At 44.0% G+C, this 20270-nt stretch overlaps 3 long non-coding RNA genes across 3 annotated transcripts in view; 2 read left to right on the top strand and 1 right to left on the bottom strand.

The window, feature by feature from the left end:
- Positions 1-10856: 10856 nt before the first annotated feature.
- Positions 10857-16773, bottom strand: LOC145533352 (uncharacterized). Its single transcript, XR_014074015.1, has 2 exons — positions 16466-16773; positions 10857-11714 (listed from the first exon to the last, which is right to left on the bottom strand). It is a non-coding gene; the product is annotated as an uncharacterized LOC145533352 (long non-coding RNA).
- The window catches only part of LOC145533348 (uncharacterized), a 200656-nt gene continuing 196474 nt past the window's right edge, over positions 16089-20270 (top strand). The window contains exon 1 of the long non-coding RNA XR_014074011.1: positions 16089-16916. This is a non-coding gene — a long non-coding RNA (uncharacterized LOC145533348). The remainder of the gene's footprint in view (positions 16917-20270) is intronic.
- Positions 16932-20270, top strand: part of LOC145533351 (uncharacterized) — a 53158-nt gene continuing 49819 nt past the window's right edge. Inside the window, exon 1 of the long non-coding RNA XR_014074014.1 lies at positions 16932-17003. This is a non-coding gene — a long non-coding RNA (uncharacterized LOC145533351). The remainder of the gene's footprint in view (positions 17004-20270) is intronic.

The raw sequence follows: 20270 nt of genomic DNA on the forward strand, positions 1-20270 counted from the left end.
TCCTCTCAATATCTTGCCCAAAGATTAAACAGTCACTGTACAATATGTTAATAGAAATGCAAGTGAAACAGTCCACCTGAAACTTGAAACTTCCCCGTTTAATCTCTCCATCCTACGACAGATAGATGGACAGCTGGATGGATAGAGAAGTATTGTAAGATAAGTAGAAAATGGCCAGAGGGAAGCCAAACAATAGCAAAAGTAATAGAAAAAATTGGCCTGAATTTTCCTTTCCTAGTATTTAAGTTATCATAGGGAGGTCTCAGCATAAGTATATTAATCAAATATTCCTTAAAGACCACCCTCCCCCCACAAACACACACACAAAGCAGTGTCAGTTCCTTTACACAAGTATGAGCTCCCAGAAATGCCTGGACAAAGTGTTGTTTTCAGTCCTTGGATAAGGGCCAAATAACCTATGGTCTGCTTTGGGGAGAGAAAGGCTGGCTTCAGCCTTTCTCCAGCGTTAAGTCCATCTTTTGGAATTGAGGAGCCTGAGGGCTGACCCCACCTGGGTCAAGGGGCAATTGTCAGCCCTCAGTGGGCCATTCGCTGCAGTCATTTCTCTGATGTCACTAAGCTGCTTTTACAGAGGTGATGTAATACAATTTTCGACTTGGTCTTTAAGCCCAAAGGACGTGCCCGGTTGGCTCTCATTTTATTTCCATCCTCAAAACACCTTTACAAATGTAACTGATGGGGAATCAACTGTCACAGCCACCCTTTGACAATCAGATCTCGGGGGCTGGATGTGACTTTGGTGTGTGTTTCCTGGTGGTTCAGGTTTTGCTTCTCGCTGTTCTCAGCCATTCTCCCTCCCCAAGCGAGAGAACAACTATTTTTAGACTCAGGCGAGCCCCAGGGCGTCAGACAGTAAATCATTAGCTGTGACTTTAAAATAGTCCTGAGCCATTTTGGGAAGGAGTATTTCTCCATAGTATATGGACTTGGATCTACATCCCACCTATACAGTTCAATCCCCATAGATACAGTGAAACCTGCCCCCAAGGCTGCCCACAGCTGATGGTCTCTGGGTTGAGGTGAAGCTTCCAAACTGCTCCGGGGGGTCCAGTGGTGCTCCGAGGTGCTTGGAAAACAATCCAAAAATAAATCCAAAAAAATAAGTCTGCCAGATCCCTTATTCAACACCAAACTCACAACAAATGAGTTGCTGTGTTACACTGTACGCTTCGTATTTTCTTCCATAAGGTCGAGGTCAGATGTGGACAGAACATGACCTCTTAGAACTGGCCTGAATGTTCTAAATCTGCAAAAGCAAGGTCTTCTGCAAAATTTCTGCCGCCAGTTGTTGCCTCTTACCATTCATAAAATTGCCAAATGCCAAAAACATGTCTTTCTAGACTTTTCATTTTACTGAGAAGAAACTGAGGCTTAGAGAAGGGAAGTGACTTTTAGGAAAGTTGTGGTAAAATCACAACATCAGATCCTGGACCCCCGAGGGAATGATGTCTTGGTGGTAAAACATTCTGCCTGACATAGATGGGGGCTTTTCTGTGTAGTTCAGTGCAGTGTGGTCATATTCACCTTCCAGCATCACTTCCCTAGATGTTTCAGAGGGAGGAAAGGAGGTGAGATAGTGAGGAAACACTTAAAAATTCAAATTCCCTGTGATAACATGGCATAATTCCACACATCATAATCTCATCTTTAATTAGGCAAGACGGTGAGGAGTTATTGCAAATGGCATTCGGCTCATCAATGTTAACTATTTGGCTTTCCAAAATAGACTCCTCTTTTGCTGGTCTAAGGGACGTGTCAAAACTGGAAAGAGTGGAAGGACGTCATTGACAGTCTAACTGTTAAGATTTCACCTTTCAATTCTAGGGTGCAGGTTCCATCCTTGGTGGGGGAGCTAAGATCGCACATACCTCACAACCATAAAAACCAAAACATCAAACAGAAAAAAGATTGTAACAAATTCAATAAAGACATAAAAATGGCCCACATTAAAAAAATGGGGAAGGAGGGGAAGAAAAGGAAGAAAAAAGAGAATAATAGGAGGCTTTTGTTTTGGTACTTCTTTTTTTTTTTTTCCCCTTTTTACTAGAGGAAACTCTTTCATACCAGATTTTAAAAAGGAAGGCATTTTAGAAGCCACAGATGCAAATAGCCACCTCCACTGTTTGTTCAGCTTTGGCCAAGTTAGAGGTCAATTTCCAGTTGCTGACAGGGAAAGTCTAGTGAGCAAAATACCTTTATCGTTAAATATTATCTTGCAAAAATATTTACTAGGGTGTAAGTTAGAGCATTGTGCTAAGAATGGGACATACACATTTTGAAGCTGTGATCCAGTGCCGAGAAACAATACCCAGGAAAATGCTGTGTTTTCATCTCTCCCAGCTGTGTACTCTGCTCACAGCTCTCTGCAGACGTCTTAGGAGCTCCTATTTTCACGATTTCCATGACTCTTGGTTGAGCTGGATACTTTTTATTACCTCCTCGGATTGAACGTAAAAGAGTTTTGAGTTTATATAATTAAGTGGCCCTCCTGAAATCAAACTTCATTAAAATCGTATTCCGATTTGCTGAACATTCTTCAATTCAGTTCAGTTAAGTTGCTCAGTTGTGTCCGACTCTTTGTGACCCCATGAGCTGCAGCACACCAGGCCTCCCTGTCCAACACCAACTCCCAGATCCCATCCAAATTCATGTCCATTGAGTCAGTGATGCCATCCAACCATCTCATCCTCTGTCGTCCCCTTCTCCGCCTGCCTTCAATCTTTCCCAGCATCAGGGTCTTTTCTAACGAGTCAGCTCTTCGCGTCAGGTGGCCAAAATATTGGAGTTTCAGCTTCAACATCAGTCCTTCCAACGAACACCCAGGACTGACCTCCTTTAAGATGGACTGGTTGGAACTCCTTGCAGTCCAAGGGACTCTCAAGAGTCTTCTCCAACTCCACAGCTCAAAACCATCAATTCTTCGGCACTCAGCTTTCTTCACCATCCACCTCTCACATCCATACATGACCACTGGAAAAACCATAGCCTTGACTAGACAGACCTTTTTCGGCAAAGTAATGTCTCTGCTTTTTAATATGCTGTCTAGGTTGGTCAAACCTTCCTTCCAAGGAGTAAGCGTCTTTTAATTTCATGGCTGCAATCACCATCTGCAGTGATTTTGGAGCCCCAAAAAATAAAGTGTCTCACTGTTTCCACTGTTTGCCCATCTATTTGCCATGAAGTGATGGGACCACATGCCATGATCTTAGTTTTCTGAATGCTGAACTTTAAGCCAACTTTTTCACTCTCCTCTTTCATTTTCATCAAGAGGCTCTTTAGTTCCTCTTCACTTTCTGCCATAAGCGTGGTGTCATCTGCATATCTGAGGTTATTGATATTTCTCCCAGCAATCTTGATTCCAGCTTGTGCTTCTTCCAGCCCAGCGTTTCTCATGATGTACTCTGCATATAAGTTAAATAAGCAGGGTGACAATATACAGCCTTGACGTACTTGTTTTCCTATCTGGAACCAGTCTGTTGTTCCATGTCCAGTTCTAACTGTTGCTCCCTAACCTGCATACAGGTTTTTCAAGAGGCAGGTCAGGTCGTCTGGTATTCCCACCTCTTTCAGAATTTTCCACAGTTTATTGTGATCCACACAGTCAAAGGCTTTGGCATAGTCAATAAAGCAGAAATAGATGTTTTTCTGGAACTCTCTTGCTTTTTCGATGATCAGTGGATGTTGGCAATTTGATCTCTGGTTCCTCTACCTTTTCTAAAACCAGCCTGATCATTCTTACTTTCCTCCATTTTTGCTCAGTGCTGTATCGCCTGGCAGACACAGTGGTGCCCTCGGCTCTGCTGGGTGGTCAGTGTGTATTAGGTGGATAGATAGTTTAGTAGCTCAGTAGTATAGATAGTATATGGATAGTATAGATAGATAGTATAGTGAGATACAGACGTTTAAAAAAATCCACCAATCCAAATTTTATAGTTGTTACAGAACTTTTTTTTTTTTTTTGGCTGTGCTGGGTCTTTCTTTCATAGACTTCTCTCTAGTTCTTTGGCATGTGGGATCTTACTTCCTCTACTAGGGATCAAACCTGAGACCCCTGCATTGGAAGGCAGATTCTTAACCACTGGACCAACCAGGGAAGCCCCCGTTACTGAATTTTAAGACCTCTTCACTTTCAAGGTGGGGACACTTAGGCTCAGGTGGTTCAATCTTCTTGTTGTTGAATCTCTCAGTTGTGTCCGACTCTTTGCAACCCCACAGACTATAGCACTCCAGGATTCCCTGTCCATCACCATCTCCCGGAGCTTGCTCAAACTCATGTCCATTGAGTCAGTGATACCATCCAACCATCTCATCCTCTGTCGTCCCCTTCTCTTCCTGCCTTCAATCTTTCCCAGCATCAGGGTCTTTTCTAATGAGTCAGCTCTTCACATTAGGTGGCCAAAGTATTGGAGCTTCAGCTTCAGTATCAGTCCTTCCAATGACTATTTAGGATTGATCTCCTTTAGGATGGACTGGTTGGATCTCCTTTCAGCCCAAGGGACTCGCAAGAGTCTCCTCCAATACCACAGTTCAAAAGCATCAATTCTTCAGCGTTTAGCTTTCTTTATGGTCCAACTGTCACATCCAAACATGACTACTGGAAAAACCATAGCTTTGACTAGGGTGGTTCAGTAGCCTTCCTAAATGTCTGGATAGAAGAACTAGAAGAACCACCCCCCACCCCCACCCATACTGTCCCCCTCAGACCTCAATGCCTCTGCACTTCATTGCACAAATTATAAGTGTTTAACTGTTACTAGCTTCAAAATGCACATTTGCTCTAAATATTAGCAGAAAAAATAAGGGGACAAACAGAAAACATGTCTCCATCCAGCATTAACTGTATTTATAGATACTAGAGGAGTCCCGGTCCCTTGTCTTTCTCTTTTTCTTATAGAATCCTATTTTACTGTTTGAAGCCTGACTCTTTTTCATCAAATATTACAGATATCTTTTCAGATTAATAGATAGGGCTCTAAATAGCTACTTCAGGTTGACATGTTATGCTACAGAATGGATATTGTGAAATTGTGATCTATATGGTTTTCTCCCCTGTTCTGGCACAGAGCTCTAAAACCTTCAGAAATTTCCTAAGAGATAAGAATGATAAAGATGTTGTTTGTTATGCTAATGAAGTGACTTTTGGAATGCACCTAAGTTACCACCTAAGGCTGGAGGGTGGTGGCCAGGAGAGCTGACCTTGATTAGAGTGTTAAAACTTTCAGTCCCAGCCCCCCAGACCTCCAGGGAAGGAGAAGGGCTGGTGGTTGAATCAATCACTAATGGCCAATGATTTAAAAAAATTTTGCTTCTGTAATGAAGCCTTCATGCTAAGTGTTAAGCTGCTTCAGTCTTGTCTGACACTTTGCGATCCCATGGACTGTAGCCCACCAGGTTCCTCTGTCCATGGAATTTCCCAGGCAAGAATTCTGGAGTCTGTTTCCATTTCCTCCTTCAGGGGCTCTTTCGGCCCCAGGGGTTGAACCTGAGTCTCTCACATCTGCACTGGCAGGCAGGTTCTTTACCACTAGCACCACCTGGGAAGCCCTAATGAATACTTCAGAAAATCCCAAAAGGAAGAGGTTTGGAGTGCTTCCAGGATGTTGAACACGTGGAGGTTTGGGGAGCTTGGCACCTGGAGATCATGGAAGCCCCCAGTCCTTCCCCAGAGCTTGCCCACCACATCCCTTCCCTTTGCCTGCTCCTGAGTTATATATCATTTTATGATAAGCAAGCAACCCGGTTAAGTAAAGTGTTTCACTGAGTTCTGTGAGCCATGCTAGCAAATTCATCAAACCCAAGAAGGGGATGGTGAAATCCAGTGATTTATAGCCAGTAGATCAGAAACACAGGAGATGACCTACACTTTTGATTGACAGCTGAAGGGAGGCAGTCTCGTGGGACTGAGCCCTCAACCTGTGGAATCTCTGGGTAGATAGTGTCAGAATTGAGTTCAATTGTAGGACTTCTAGCTGATGACAGAGAATTGCTTATAGGTGGTGGTGGTGGTGGGGTGTGCGTGTGTGGGTGTGTGTGTTGGGGGCTGGGGGGGGGTGTGGAATCCCACCCAGCCCCAAACATACATGTATGAATTGTGACCAAATAGATATAATGTCATTTATTTTAACACCTTCATGTTGTTGGGTGTTTAGACTGTTTCCAATTGTCGGTATCTTTTTAAGGTAAATATTTTCTGCATCGGTTTTATATTGGTGTTTCTCTTACTGTGGATGATTTCCTGAGACTTTTTTGTTGTTGTTGTGGATATCCTGCTGAGATTGGTAGTAACATTGTAATATTTCATGTTGCTCAGTCCGACTCTTTGCAACCCCATGGACTGCAGTCTCTGCCAGGCTCCCCTGTCCTTGACTATCTCTCGAGTTTATTCAGACTCAGAGGCTAGTCTTTCAAGTTAGTGACCACTTTCAGAAGGAGTGTGATACATTTTTGTGAGTTTGGAATTAAGATCTTGCTGATATCCGTGACCTCTTCCATGTGAGCTCTGCCTGCCTCATTGCCCAGTGTTCCTGCTCTTGTGACAACTGACAAAGGGAACGGTGCTACTGAGAGATGGGAGAGGGGGTGCTCCCCTCATTCTCTCCCCCATCACCTGCTCCAAAATGCAAGTAGAGTCAAAAATATACGTACAGCGACAAAACTGTCATGAGGAACAAAAGATTCTGGAACTAATTAAACTTTTCTTCCAAGATTGAGAATGTGGCAGCTCATGGAGTCCTAATTAACAGAGAATATTGGTTCTAAGGAGTGAATGAATGACAACAGAAGAAAGGGCTTTGACTTCAAGTGTAGGGAGAAAGCAATGAGGTGCAGCCAGCTCTCATCACAGGTAAATAATGAATGCAGGTATGTTTCTGCCCAGTATGGTAAAGGGAACAAAGAGGAAAGGAAAGAACACAAAACCTGATTGGCTGGTAATGTTCTGATGGGTTATAAAGATGGGTAGTGACTGTAAGATTTTTAGGAGTAAAACAATATTTTTTACATCTTAATTCAATGAGGAGCTTTATTCCAACCCTGGGATTTTTTTCCACAATGATAAAAGACGACAGGATAATGAAACTGTCAAATGTTTGACCCTGGAGGTCAAGGACAAAGCCTTATTTACCACAAATCAACAACACCTAGAGCTAGCACAGAGCTGGCGAGCCCAATCAATGTCTCCTGATGTTTCTAGAATGTGAACCAACCAGCAATAAGTTCCATTGTCCGTCCTTGCTATTCAAGCAACAGCTTTATGGCTCTCCTTAGTTCACAGTTAATTCAATCAGCATTATCAATAAAGATATTTTGTGAGGTACTGTCATTGTTTCAACCTTCTTTCTCCTCTTGGTATTGACAGTAGAATTTCAAATGTTGTATAGCTATTTATATAAGTCTGAAATAATTTGAGAAAAATACAAAGATGAAGAAGATGATAGAAAGAAGTAACACATATAGACAACCAATTCAGGAAAGATTAAAAAAAAAAAGAGCAGGAATTTCAGCCAAAGAAAAATAAGAGGATAGAAAGAAATTATACAAGAAACAAAGCAAAAATGTTTCTCACACCTAAAGAACATGAGCCTTTACACCAAAAGGACCCCCAAAGTACCTAACAACTCAAATAAAAAAGACCCACATCTAGACATGTGCTTTGGATTTTTACATAACCAAGATTAAAAGACGTTACTAAAAAGTTCAAGACTAAAGAAAATCACTGAAAAAAAAAAAAAAGATTACATCAGCAGTACTGAATGAAAAGAACAGTAAAGCAAAGTTGTCAAATTACTGATAGAAAATTATTTTGAAATGCTATTTGTTAGATTCAGCTACTGTCTTTTCTTATGTGCCTACATTAAGGAAGATATTTATGTGTTTGCTATTTATTCTTTTAAATTATTAACCAATACATTTAGATACACTATTGCTATTCAGCCCATCTCAGCTATTTTGAGCCACCAGAAGAGAAATTCTAATCAAATGATTGTCAGTTTTTTCCTAAAATTTCACATCAACAGAAATTGGTTTGGGTAAAGAGAACACACACTCTGGGTTTTTTTTCTTCTTTGCCAAATTTTGTCTGTTGACATACATAACCAATTATAGTTTTCTTTAAAGTTTTGCAGATTTTTGGTTTCTTTTCTGCAAGTTAAACTACTTTCACCCTTTCATTCATGTGTTTACTCCACAAACATTTACTGAGGATATACCCAGTGGCTCAGATGGTAAAGAAACCGCCTGCAGCTCAGGAGATCTGGGTTCGATTCCTGGTTCGGTAAGATCCCCTGGAGTAGGGAATGGCTACCCTCTCCAGTATTTTTGCCTGGAGAATTCCATGGACAGAGGAGCCTGGTGGGCTACAATCTATGGGGTCCCAAAGAGTTGGACAAGACTGAGTGACTAACATTTTCACTTTCACTATTGTAGATTATCCATTGTGATAGGTAACTTTTGTATTGTTGTATAAAGCAAATAAATTGCTTGTTTTTTTTGGTCTTCACAGAGCTTATAGTCTAGTCGGGGAGTGGGTAGTTGGTGACAGACTACTAAGGAAACAGGTAATCAAAATCCAAGTTGAGAGGACTTCCCTGGAGGTCCAGTGGCTAAGACTCTGTGCTCCCAATGCAGAGGGCCCAGGTTTCACCTCTGGTCAGGGAATTAGATCCTACATGCTGCAGGTAAAGGTCCTGCATCTTGCAGTGAAGATCCAGCACAGCCAAATAAAAATATACATTAAAAAAAAATCCAAGTTGATAACTACTATGATCTAGTCTGAAGAGTGGGCTAAAAGACTCATAGGTCAGCTATTTCAAACTGCACAGACAGCAGAGAAAGCTTCCTGGGGGTGTGGACATTGTAGCAAAGTCTTGAATTTTTTTTAAAAAAGGAGATGTCTGGTTGAAAAGAGGCTAAGGAATTGAATTCCTAAGGAATTTGGGCACAAAGCAAGCAGCATCCTATTCAAAGTGAGGACTCAGGAGGAAGGGTTTATAGAGCATGAGGACCTGCAGACAAGGGGAAGTGGAGAGAGCTAGCAGGATCAGGTCACTAATACTTTGACTCTCATGCTCCTTTGGGCCTTATCTTGAAGATGGTAGGGGCATGTTCTAAAGTGGGGAGGGGAGTTGTTATCCTGTGTGTGGTTTGTTAGGAAGATACTCCCGTGAGTATTTAACATGGGGGCAAAATTGAAGGCAAGAATGTCAGAAGGCTGCTTCTATGGCGGTCAGGAGAGACGGAGGAAGGAACCATGAAATCAGGAAAGAAGCATGAAAAGATGAAAGAGGTACTGCACGGGAATTTTGATGAGATTCCATGCTCAGGTGGACACGGGGCTTCAGGATAGAAAGAGGCAAGGATAACTCGGCCTGGGTGGGGGACATTCAGATGAAAATGCACAGATGCCATTAGGTTAAATGCATGGAGACTCCTAGGAGAGACCTGGAAAGAGTTGGAGATGAAGCGCCATCTGCATACAGTTGGTGACAACACTGAAGTAATGGCAAGGTCACGGAGGAGGAGAATGTGTGAGATCATCCAGGGAACTCTGAGCCCTCAGGGCTGGGCAAAGGAAAGGGCTCCAAGAATGAATGAAACTGGAATACCAGACAGAGAGGCTAACATTCATCTAATCTTGCAGAGGCAACCGAGTAAAAACAAGGACAGAATATTTTTTGTTGTGTTTGGCAACAGAGAAATTACTGATGGTCTTAGCAAGGGTAAGACGCTGTAGCTATAAATAACCTCATGTTTGAAACAGGTTGTAAAAGATTTTAGGACAGAGGCTTCACTATCTTTTACTTTTGGAATGTGGGGATGGATTCTGACGTTGAAACCATTTTGTCCAGACAAGTGAGAGACAAAGCTGTGGCTCGTTTCCAGATTCTCCCTCCTGTGGGAGGTGAGGGAGATGCCGTTCCAGTCTGTTATGTGGTCATTTGTCCTGGCCTCATGCAAGCTTTCAGAACTCTCTTAAGAGAGGCTCAAGCGGAGGCTGTCACTATAATCGCTGGCCCCCGTGTTTCCATATTCCAGAACATTGTAACGTCTGTACTTCATCTGATCCTTCTCTGGCCCATGTCCAGCACGCTGTCACTGGCTTTTACTCTTATATCGTGCTGAGTTATTTTTCCTCCCCTTTTCCAGTTCTCAGTGTTCTACTTACTATTCTCAGCCTCTTACTGGAATAAAAACACAATCATTTTATTTGATTTTTTTTTCTTGTTCCCTTTTTTCCATCTTCTTTCCTCCCTCTTTATTTTTTTTTCTTATCTTCACTTCCTTTTGACATCTCAGTCTTCACAATTCCATTGACTAAGTGAATTTTGAGATCCTCATTCGTTTATTCTCTATATAATCTCCACATCTGTTCTGCCTTGATAGTTTACATCTTCTCACTTGACTGGCTCCGAAACTCCTCAGTGAAAAACCTCAAGACAGTGAGATGGAAGGAAGCTGTTCTCAGTGGGAGCAGGCCTCACCTTTGCAAAGGACTTGGTCCATCATCTACTAACCGTGTGCCTTGTACTTCGACAGCCTCTGAAGAGGGATGCTACTAAGAGATAATGTGAATATATCATTCAACTTAATAGAACAAACAATTCTACTGAAACCTGTGAGATAACAAACATAAGGCTTCCCAGGTGGCTCAGTGGTAAAGAATTCGCCTGCCATTGCAAGAGCCTCAGGAGACACAGGTTCGATCCCTGGGTCGGGAAGATCCCCTGGAGGAGGAAATGGCAACCCACTCCAGTATTCTTGCCTGGAGAATACTCTGGCTTTCCTCCATTAGGAATGGGCTCTTGGTACAATGGAATAAATTACGCTATTAAGTATTAGATTATGTCAACATGTATTAAATTTGACTCCTTGTGGTGAGCTGGAAAATTCTTGGGCCAAGTCCAGAGTTCCCAATGCCCGAACTGCTTCTCCTATAGACTCGGTCACACTGGTTGGTTCCAAGAGTAGGACTGACTAAGTCAGAGCACACTCCCTAGAAACACACTCTTTTATTGCCGGCTCGTGTTCTGGCCTCAACAATCTGCTGTGTCCTTTTGGAGATCTGGATTTGCTCTCATGTAAGATAAAAACACTATTTGGGAGAGAGCAGACAGGCCTAAGCAAAGTGAATGTGAAGTCCCTCAGTCATGTCTGACTCTTTGCGACCCCATGGACTGTAGCAAGTTCTTGTCAATAATGGCACGGATTTGGTTTTCTAAGGACAGGGGGTCTCTCCCAAGTGGGAGGCATTCACAGTCCATAAGGTCACGTCAGCATCAAGATGAAAGAGAGATACTGCAAAGCGTGGACATCAAGACCTCGCCATGCATACAGCAAGATGCCTTTTCATCAGGATGTGTACGTTAGAATCTCTGCTTCTCAGATGTCCCTGGAAGCATCGCTGATCTAAGGAGCTCAGCACCAGCATTACACACAATAAGGTTAAATATAAGCTGAACTCGAGAAGATGGTGAATTTGTCATGCAGCCTATTCTTGCCCCCAGGATGTGCTTCCCCTTCCACACTGTGTGTGCCTGGAGATTGGCGCCTGTGCAGCTGCAGGTGTCCCAGCTGTCCTCACGTCACCATGCTCACATCACTGGCCTCACCACCCTCATGATCCCTGTGGTCATTGGGACCCATACACTTCACCCTCCTCGTCCACTTGGAATATAAATTTTAGGTACGGAGTCATTCTAGAAGACAGAAAACACCAGAGAGACATTTTCAACTAAGGTGAAGATGCTTCCTAACTGGCTCAGAGTGGTTTCTACACCCATGCAAACATTTCTCTACCCTGACAATGTCTCAGGTCACTGAGACCCCATGGGAAGGTTGCAAAGAGCCATGCTTCTAAATGCTAAGAAACTCAGTTTCAAAGAATGCTAAGGTAGGCCAGGCCCTCCACCTTGAGTACACAGTCTAGTGGGAAGCAGCTCTAAGCTCTGTGAGTGCAAAGACTATTTGGCTCATGGAAGTCTTTACAGGGTCTGGCATAATCCTTAACACATAGAGAATGATCATTAATCACTGGGGAATACATGAAATTTTTAAAGGAAGAATACACTTGAGGCTTGAGGGCAATTCTTGAGCATGTAATTATTAGATTTCCAGTTGCAAAACTGGTTTTTTTTCTGATTGGTCTCTGATGATTTTATTTTATTTTTTGGTTCTGCTGGAGGGCTGAGCTTTGACTTTGCTTCCAGTGTGGACCTGGTTTTCCAGAGGGGTGGAGAATGCCAAAGGCTTTGAGCTGAGCTTAAAAATGACACCCTAATTAAGCCCATCCAGTGAATTTTATTTCAGTTATTGTATTTTTCAGTTTCATAATTTCAGTTTGGTTCTTCTCCATAACTTGCATTTTATATTTTACTTTTTTTTCACTTGTTTGGAGATAACTTGTAATCGATTGCTTGAGCATTTTTACGATGTCTGCTTTCAAATTCTTGTTGATAATTCCAGTGTCTAATTCATTTTCGTGTGGGCATTGGTTGATTGTCTTTACTCATTTGTAGTTTTCCTGGTTCTTGGTATGATGTGATTTTTTTTAAATTGCTTCCTGGAATTTTGCCTCTTATGGGCCCCATTTCTTTTTTTCATTTATTTTTGGCCTCATTCTGAGGCATGCAGGAATCTTAGGTCTTGCCTGGGATTGAACTTGCATGCCTTGCAGTGGAAGCGTAGATTCTTAACCACCGACCCCATAACAATCTCACATTTTTGCAAGCAGTCACCCTGTTTAGCTCAACTGGAATTCCATCACCTCCACTAGCTTTGTTCGTAGTGATGCTTTCTAAGGCCCACTGGACTTCACATTCCAGCATGTCTGGCTCTAGGTGAGTGATCACATCATTGTGATTATCTGGGTCATGAAGATCTTTTTTGTACAGTTCTTCTGTATGTTCTTGCCACCTCTTCTTAATATCTTCTGCTTCTGTTAGGTCCATACCATTTCTGTCCTTTATCGAGCCTATCTTTGCATGAAATGTTCCCTTGGAATCTCTAATTTTCTTGAAGAGGTCTCTAGTCTTTCCCATTCTGTTGTTTTCCTCTATTTCTTTGCATTGATCTCTGAGGAAGGCTTTCTTATCTCTCCTTGCTATTCTTTGGAACTCTGCATTCAAATGGGAATATCTTTCCTTTTCTCCTTTGCTTTTTGCTTCTCTTCTTTTCACAGCTATTTGTAAGGCCTCCTCAGACAGCTATTTTGCTTTTTTGCATTTCTTTTCCATGGGGATGGTCTTAATCCCTGTCTCCTGTACAATGTCACAAACCTCTGTCCATAGTTCATCAGGCACTCTGTCTATCAGATCTAGTCCCTTAAATCTATTTGTCACTTCCACTGTATAATCATAAGGAATTTGATTTAGGTCATACCTGAATGGTCTAGTGGTTTTCCCTACTTTCTTCAATTTAAGTGTGAATTTGGCAACAAGGAGTTCATGATCTGAGCCACAGTCAGCTCCCAGTCTTGTTTTTGCTGACTGTATAGAGCTTCTCCATCTTTGGCTGCAAAGAATATAATCAATCTGATTTCGGTGCTGGCCATCTGGTGATGTCCATGTGTAGAGTCTTCTCTTGTGTTGTTGGAAGAGGGTGTTTGCTATGACCAGTGCATTCTCTTGGCAGAACTCTATTAGCCTTTGTCCTGCTTCATTCTGTACTCCAAGGCCAAATTTGCCTGTTATGCCAGGTGTTTCCTGACTTCCTACTTTTGCATTCCAGTCCCCTATAATGAAAAGGACATCTTTTTTGGGTGTTATTTCTAAAAGGTCTTGTACGTCTTCATAGAAATGTTCAGCTTCAGCTTCTTCAGCATTACTGGTCGGGGCATAGACTTGGATTACTGTGGTATTGAATAGTTTGCCTTGGAAATGAACAGAGATCATTCTGTCATTTTTGAGATTGCATCCAAGTACTCCATTTCAGACTCTTTTGTTGACTGTGATGGCTACTCCATTTCTTCTCAGGGATTCCTGTCCACAATAGTAGATAGAATGGTCATCTGAGTTAAATTCACCCATTCCAGTCCATCTTAGTTCGCTGATTCCTAGAATGTCGACGTTCACTCTTGCCATCTCCTGTTTGACCACTTCCAATTTGCCTTGATTCATGGACCTAACATTCCAGGTTCCTATGAAATATTGCTCTTTACAGCATTGGACCTTGCTTCTATCACCAGTCACATCCACAGCTGGGTATTGTTTTTGCTTTGGCTCCATCCCATCATTCTTTCTGGAGTTATTTCTCCACTGATCTCCAGTAGCATATTGGGCACCTACCGACCTGGGGAGTTCATCTTTCAGTGTCCCAGTTGGCTTAAAGCTCAACATTCAGATAACTAAGAACATGGCATCTGGTCCCATCACTTCATGGGAAATAGGTGGGGAAACAGTGGAAACAGTGTCAGACTTTATTTTTTTGGGCTCCAAAATCACTGCAGATGGTGCTTGCAGTCATGAAATTAAAAGACGCTTACTCCTTGGAAGGAAAGTTATGACCAACCTAGATAGCATATTTAAAAGCAGAGACGTTACTTTGCCAGCAAAGGTCCATGTAGTCAAGGCGATGGTTTTTCCAGTAGTCATCTTTGGATGTGAGAGTTGGATGGTGAAGAAAGCTTAGCGCCAAAGAATTGATACTTTTGAACTGTGGTGTTGGAGAAGACTCTTGAGAGTCCCTTGAACTGCAAGGAGATCCAACCAGTCCATCCTAAAGGAGATCGGTCCTGGGTGTTCACTGGAAGGACTGATGTTGAAGCTGAAACTCCAATACTTTGGCCACCTCATGCAAAGAGTTGACTCATTGGAAAAGACCCTAATGCTGGGAAGGATTGGGGGCAGGAGGAGAAGAGGATGAGATGGTTGGATGGCATCACCAACTCGATGGGCATGGGTTTGGGTAGACTCCGGGAGTTGGTGATGGACAGGGAGGCCTGGCGTGCTGCGATTCATTGGGTCACAAAGTGTTGGACACGACTGAGCGACTGAAGTAAACTGACCCTGTTTAGGTTCTAGGGTTGTCGATTGTGGTTCTAATGGCTGTTTAATTCTCAGGGCCTCTGTCAAGCTAGTGTTGTCTGCTTGGTTTGTCCGGTGCCTCTGGGAGGCCACTGATTCCTGCTGGGATGCCTGAAGGGATGGCAGTCACTTGTGCATTGTCCCCTTTGCCAAGGCCCCCAGAACATCTTTGATTCAGGGGAGAGGGGCTCTCTGAGTCCTGGGCCCCCTAATCTGCACACCTTTCTCCTTCTACACTTCACTCTGTCTCTTGCTCATCTCCGGATTTTATAGTTGCCCTTGGTGTGAAAGAGTAGGGAGAGACGGGTCTACATTACCTTGTCAGAACTGGAACCAGAGCTTAATGATAGTCTCTGAATCTCCTTCTTAGACAGGACACTGGATCCTGGATTAGGGGGTTGGGGGGTGTCTGTCTTTGGGTTGACAGGATGCAAAAACAATTCTAGAGATGCATTGGCTGCCCACGCTCAGGTCTGGGAGGGGATCTATCACCCCTTCCTCCTAACTTCTCTTTCTAGGACAACAGCCCAGGTGACTGGTTAAGGCCTCCTTATTAGGAGGTGGCGGGAGAATAAGTTACCCTGTAAGGAGTAGGCACTTGCCCCTCCATGTGCCTTCCCCTCCTTGCTGCTTCTTGGCACTTTTGTGCACATGCGTTGCGGAATTCTGAGGTGAGGGTGTCCAGAGCCCGGGAGAGCAGGCAAGCACAGGTCGTTACACCTACTCCACCCCGGGCCGAACTTGCAGGGCATCTTGAGTATCGGTAGCTCCGGCGCTGCGGGACGGTGTGTCGGTTTCCGGGCGTTAATTAGGTGAAAAGCTCTTCTCCAGTCTGGAAGGAGGGCCAGCCCCTAACAGGAGACCCCAGTTGTTGAACCTAGCCCTTGGCTGTCTCTTGAAACCTGGTGAAGGTCTCAGCCGTGAGTCACATCTTCAGTGGGGCCCAGCGTAAGAGGGGACCCCGGCAGCTCGAGGTTCAGGCTCCCGAGGAGCTGAGAGAGTGGACAAAGACAATGCGGGGGACCAAGGCACGTGAGCCCACTACCCGGCCAGACTGGACGACCCCCAGCGACCGAGCAGAGCTGGATGACCTACGGAGGGCTGCTGGCAGCTGGGCAAACCCGGGGGCAGACAAAAACTCCAGCCCCACGTAAACACCCGATTTAAAGCCCGAGCCACATGTAACTCCCGCCAGAAGTAAACCCTGGTCGACAGGTAAACCCAGCCCCTAAACCTGGGGGCCTGCAGGAACCTCTCATGCATAAGCCTGGGGTCGGTCCTGAACCTCTCAGACGTAAACTCGTGGGAGTGTAAGCCCCCCAGTCGTAGACTTGAGGTACTGGATGTAAATAATCCGACAGCTGTAAACCTGGGGCCCCGGATGTATGACCCCAGCCGTAAATCTGAAGCCCCGGATGTAAACATACCTCATGCAGCCGTAAACCTCGGGCCCCGGATGTAAGCCCTCCAGCCATAAACCTAGGGCCCCAGTATAAGCCCACCAGTCGTAAACCTGGGGCCCCGGATGTATGACCCCAGCCATAAAGCTGGGACCCCGGGTGTAAATCCTTCCGACAAAAGTGGGGGTCCGGCAATAAAGACCCTTGCGGTAAGGTGTCCAGTCGGTTATACCCGAAGATGGCAACCCGGATGGGAGCTGTAACCCGGCGCCCTACGCTGAACTCTGGAGTAGAGTAGGCCTGCCAGGCCTGGGCATCCACCGCCCTGGTGTCTCAGACTTGATGCCCGGCGTCATAGTACTGAGGTCACCCCGGAGCCCCCAGCAGGAGGCCACTCCTCAGGCCTCCGTCTCCCTACCCAGAGGGCTCCGACAGGACGCCGGTCCTCAGGCGCCTCCGTGACAGGACAGCAGGTGAGGTGAGTGTGCGCGTCTCCCTTGGGTCCCCGAGCTGGCATGGCGGGTGCGGTCTTGGAGTGTGGCCCCTCTTGACCGGGGCGGGTGGGGTGAGTGTTGAAGTCGAGACCACCGCCTCCCACCCTGGTCTCCCTGGGCCTCTCATTCTGGCGCAGCGAGACATCGACCGGGCCGGGCTGTTCCCAGGGCCGGCTGTCCGCGGGGTCACAGGTCGGGGCGCCCGGGCTGCATGAGGGGCCGGCTGTCAGGGGCAGGGGCTGGGGCATCGGGCAGGGCGCGCCCACCTGCCGGTCGCTCTGGGATCATGGTCCTGGCCCGGCCCGGCGGGCAGTGTAAGGGTGCACCGAGCGGACAGGTTGGCCTTCGGACCACAGCTTTGGGATATGATAGGAGATGGTGGTTCTGTGTCAGGGCTCCATCTGAGGCAGATGCTGGCCCAGGGTGGAGTGCTGAGGTCCCGCCAGCCGCCCCTCGCCTGGGGAGGGGGTCCAGCGCAGCGCCGCGCCTCTCCACCCCGCACCGTGCCCGGGCTGCTCCGTCTCTGTGGATCCTGGTCTAGGTATTCGAAAGTTGCCTAGTGCGGCCCTCTCCTTCACTTGGCCTGCCATCACCGTAGTGTCTTTCCAGAGGTGATACTGCAGGATGTGAAGATGGCGAGGTGGGAACTGAACAAGTTGGGAGACATGGCTGTACCTCCTGTTGGACTGGGAGCATTTTTATTTCTTCCCCAAATGGGCTGGTTGGCCAGGGTGGAGCAAAAACCCTTATCTCTCAGCACCCCGCCCTTCGTGCAGGGCACATTCCTTCCCAACTTTATTTGATCGTGGATTGTGGCGTGTTCCTGTTTATCCAGGGAGGAGTCCTTAAACAAAAGCATTTGTCAGGTATTTAATTGGGAGAAAATATATTGCTATGCCTACTCTTAAGTCAAGGGATGTATTCGATATTGTTTTCCTAGTTTCATTACCAGGCAGAGTGTGTATGAAGTTGATTGACACATTATACTAGTGGTGTTAAGTGCATTTATGAAACATACAAACTGTAAGTGGTTGAAAACATTTTTTTTGTCACTTGGGCATACATTAACATATTTTTTCTGATTAAAATATGTATCATATTCATGGTAGTAAACTTAGAAAATACAAAAAGAAAACAGAAACTACTTAAGACCCACCATCCACAGGTGGCATCTATGAATATTTTGTTGTGTTTCTTCCTATGTCTGTTTGTCTCCTACTTGGATGCAATTTAGGTGATGACTCTTTTTTTCCCCCTTAACATCTAATGATCATGAAATAGTTCAATTGTTCAATTTTAGCACTTTCAGGAAGCTGTTCTGTGTAGTTGTAAAATGGAGAAGAGAAGGATTTAATATATTTATTCTTAGAAAGTAATGATCATTCTTACAAAGAAATTAATGAAGAAGGTAAACATTTCTCATCATTCCATCACTTAGACATGAGAGCTGTAAGTTTTGTCTCTTTTCTGATTTATTTCTTCATACTTTGAATGCTTATGGGACTATTTTTGTTCTTAAATGACATGGTTTTATTTCAAGTCAGTATATTATAAATAACTTTACATACCAAAATATCACTTTTGCTTATTTCTCCTAGAGGCATTTATTTTTTAATAACAAGAATGAGAACTTTTTTCATTTAATAAAAAAGTCTAATGGTATAACATGATTACTGAGGAAAAAAAGTAGTCCTCTTAGGTTATCCAAGAAAAAAGTCTCGCCGTTTTGGAATAACTTCTTTGCTGTATCTACTTCTGTGTACAATGTTATTTTTTTTTTTACCACATATTACAAATTTTTGTCTCACAAAAATGGGAGTATAATATACATTGTTAACAGATTGTTCAAATATTTGATCAGATGTTAATATAGTGAATATTGAGTTCAGTTCAGTTCAGTTCCTCAGTCCTGTCCGACTCTGCGACCCCATGGACTGCAGCACACCAGGCTCCCCTGTCCATCACCAACTCCCAGAGCTTACTCAAACTCATGTCCACTGAGTAGGTGATACCACCCAACCATTTCATCCTCTGTTGTTCCCTTCTCCTCCTGCTTTCAATCTTTCCCAGCATCAGGGTCTTTTCCAATGAGTCAGTTTTTCGCATCAAGTGGCCAAAGTATTGGAGTTTGAGCTTCAGCATCAGTTCTTCCAATGAATATTCAGGACTGATTTCCTTTAGGATGGACTGGTTGTATTTCCTTGCAGTTGAAGGAACTCTCAAGAGTCTTCTCCAACACCACAGTTTCAAACCATCAATTCTTCGGTGTACAGCCTTCTTTGTGGTCCAACTCTTACATCCATAAATGACTACTGAGAAAACCATAGCTTTGACTAGATGGACCTTTGTTGGCAAAGTAATATCTCTGCTTTTTAATATGCTGTCTAGGTTGGTCATAGCTTTTCCTCCAAGGAGCAAGTGTCTTGTAATTTCATGGCTGCAGTCACCATCTGCAGTGATTTTGGAGCCCAAGAAAATAAAGTCTCTCACTGTTTCCATTGTTTCCTCACCAATTTGCCATGAAGTGATGGGACCAAATGCCATGATTTTAGTTTTCTGAATGTTGAGCTTTAAGCCAACTTTTTTACTCTCCTATTTCACTTTTATCAATAGGTTCTTTAGTTCTTCTTTGCTTTCTGCCATAAGGGCGGTATCATCTGCATATCTGAGGTTATTGATATTTCTCTCAGCAATCTTGATTCCAGCTTGATTCTGGCATTTAGCATGACGTGCTCTGCATATAAGTTAAATAAGCAGGGTAACAGTATACAGACAGCCTTGATGTATTCCTTTCCCAATTTGGAACCAGTCCATTGTTCCATGTCCAGTTCTAACTGTTGTTTCTTGACCTGCATACAGATTTCTCAGGAGGCAGGTCAGATGGTCTGGTATTCCCATCTCTTTCAGAATTTTCCATAGTTTGTTGTGATCCACACAGTGAAAGGCTTTGGCATAGTCAATAAAGCAGAAATAGATGTTTTTCTGGAACTCTCTTGCTTTTTTGATGATCCAACAGATGTTGGCAATTTTATCTCTGGTTCATCTGCCTTCTCTAAATCCAGCTTGAATGTCTGGGGGTTCACGGTTCATGTACTGATGAAGCCTGGCTTGGAGAATTTTGAGCATTACTTTGCTATCCTGTGAGATGAGGGCAATTGTGTAGTAGTTTGAACATTTTTTGGCATTGCCTTTCTTTGGGATTGGAATGAAAATTTATCTTTTCCAGTCCTATGGCCACTGCTGAGTTTTCCAAATTTGGTGGCATATTGAGTGCAGCACTTTCATAGCATCATCTTTTAGGATTTGAAATAGCTCAACTGGAATTCCATCACTTCCAC

Source organism: Giraffa tippelskirchi, chromosome 13, assembly GCF_054371585.1.
Source record: "Giraffa tippelskirchi isolate mGirTip1 chromosome 13, T2T-mGirTip1v1.2.pri, whole genome shotgun sequence".
Classification (NCBI taxonomy): domain Eukaryota; kingdom Metazoa; phylum Chordata; class Mammalia; order Artiodactyla; family Giraffidae; genus Giraffa; species Giraffa tippelskirchi.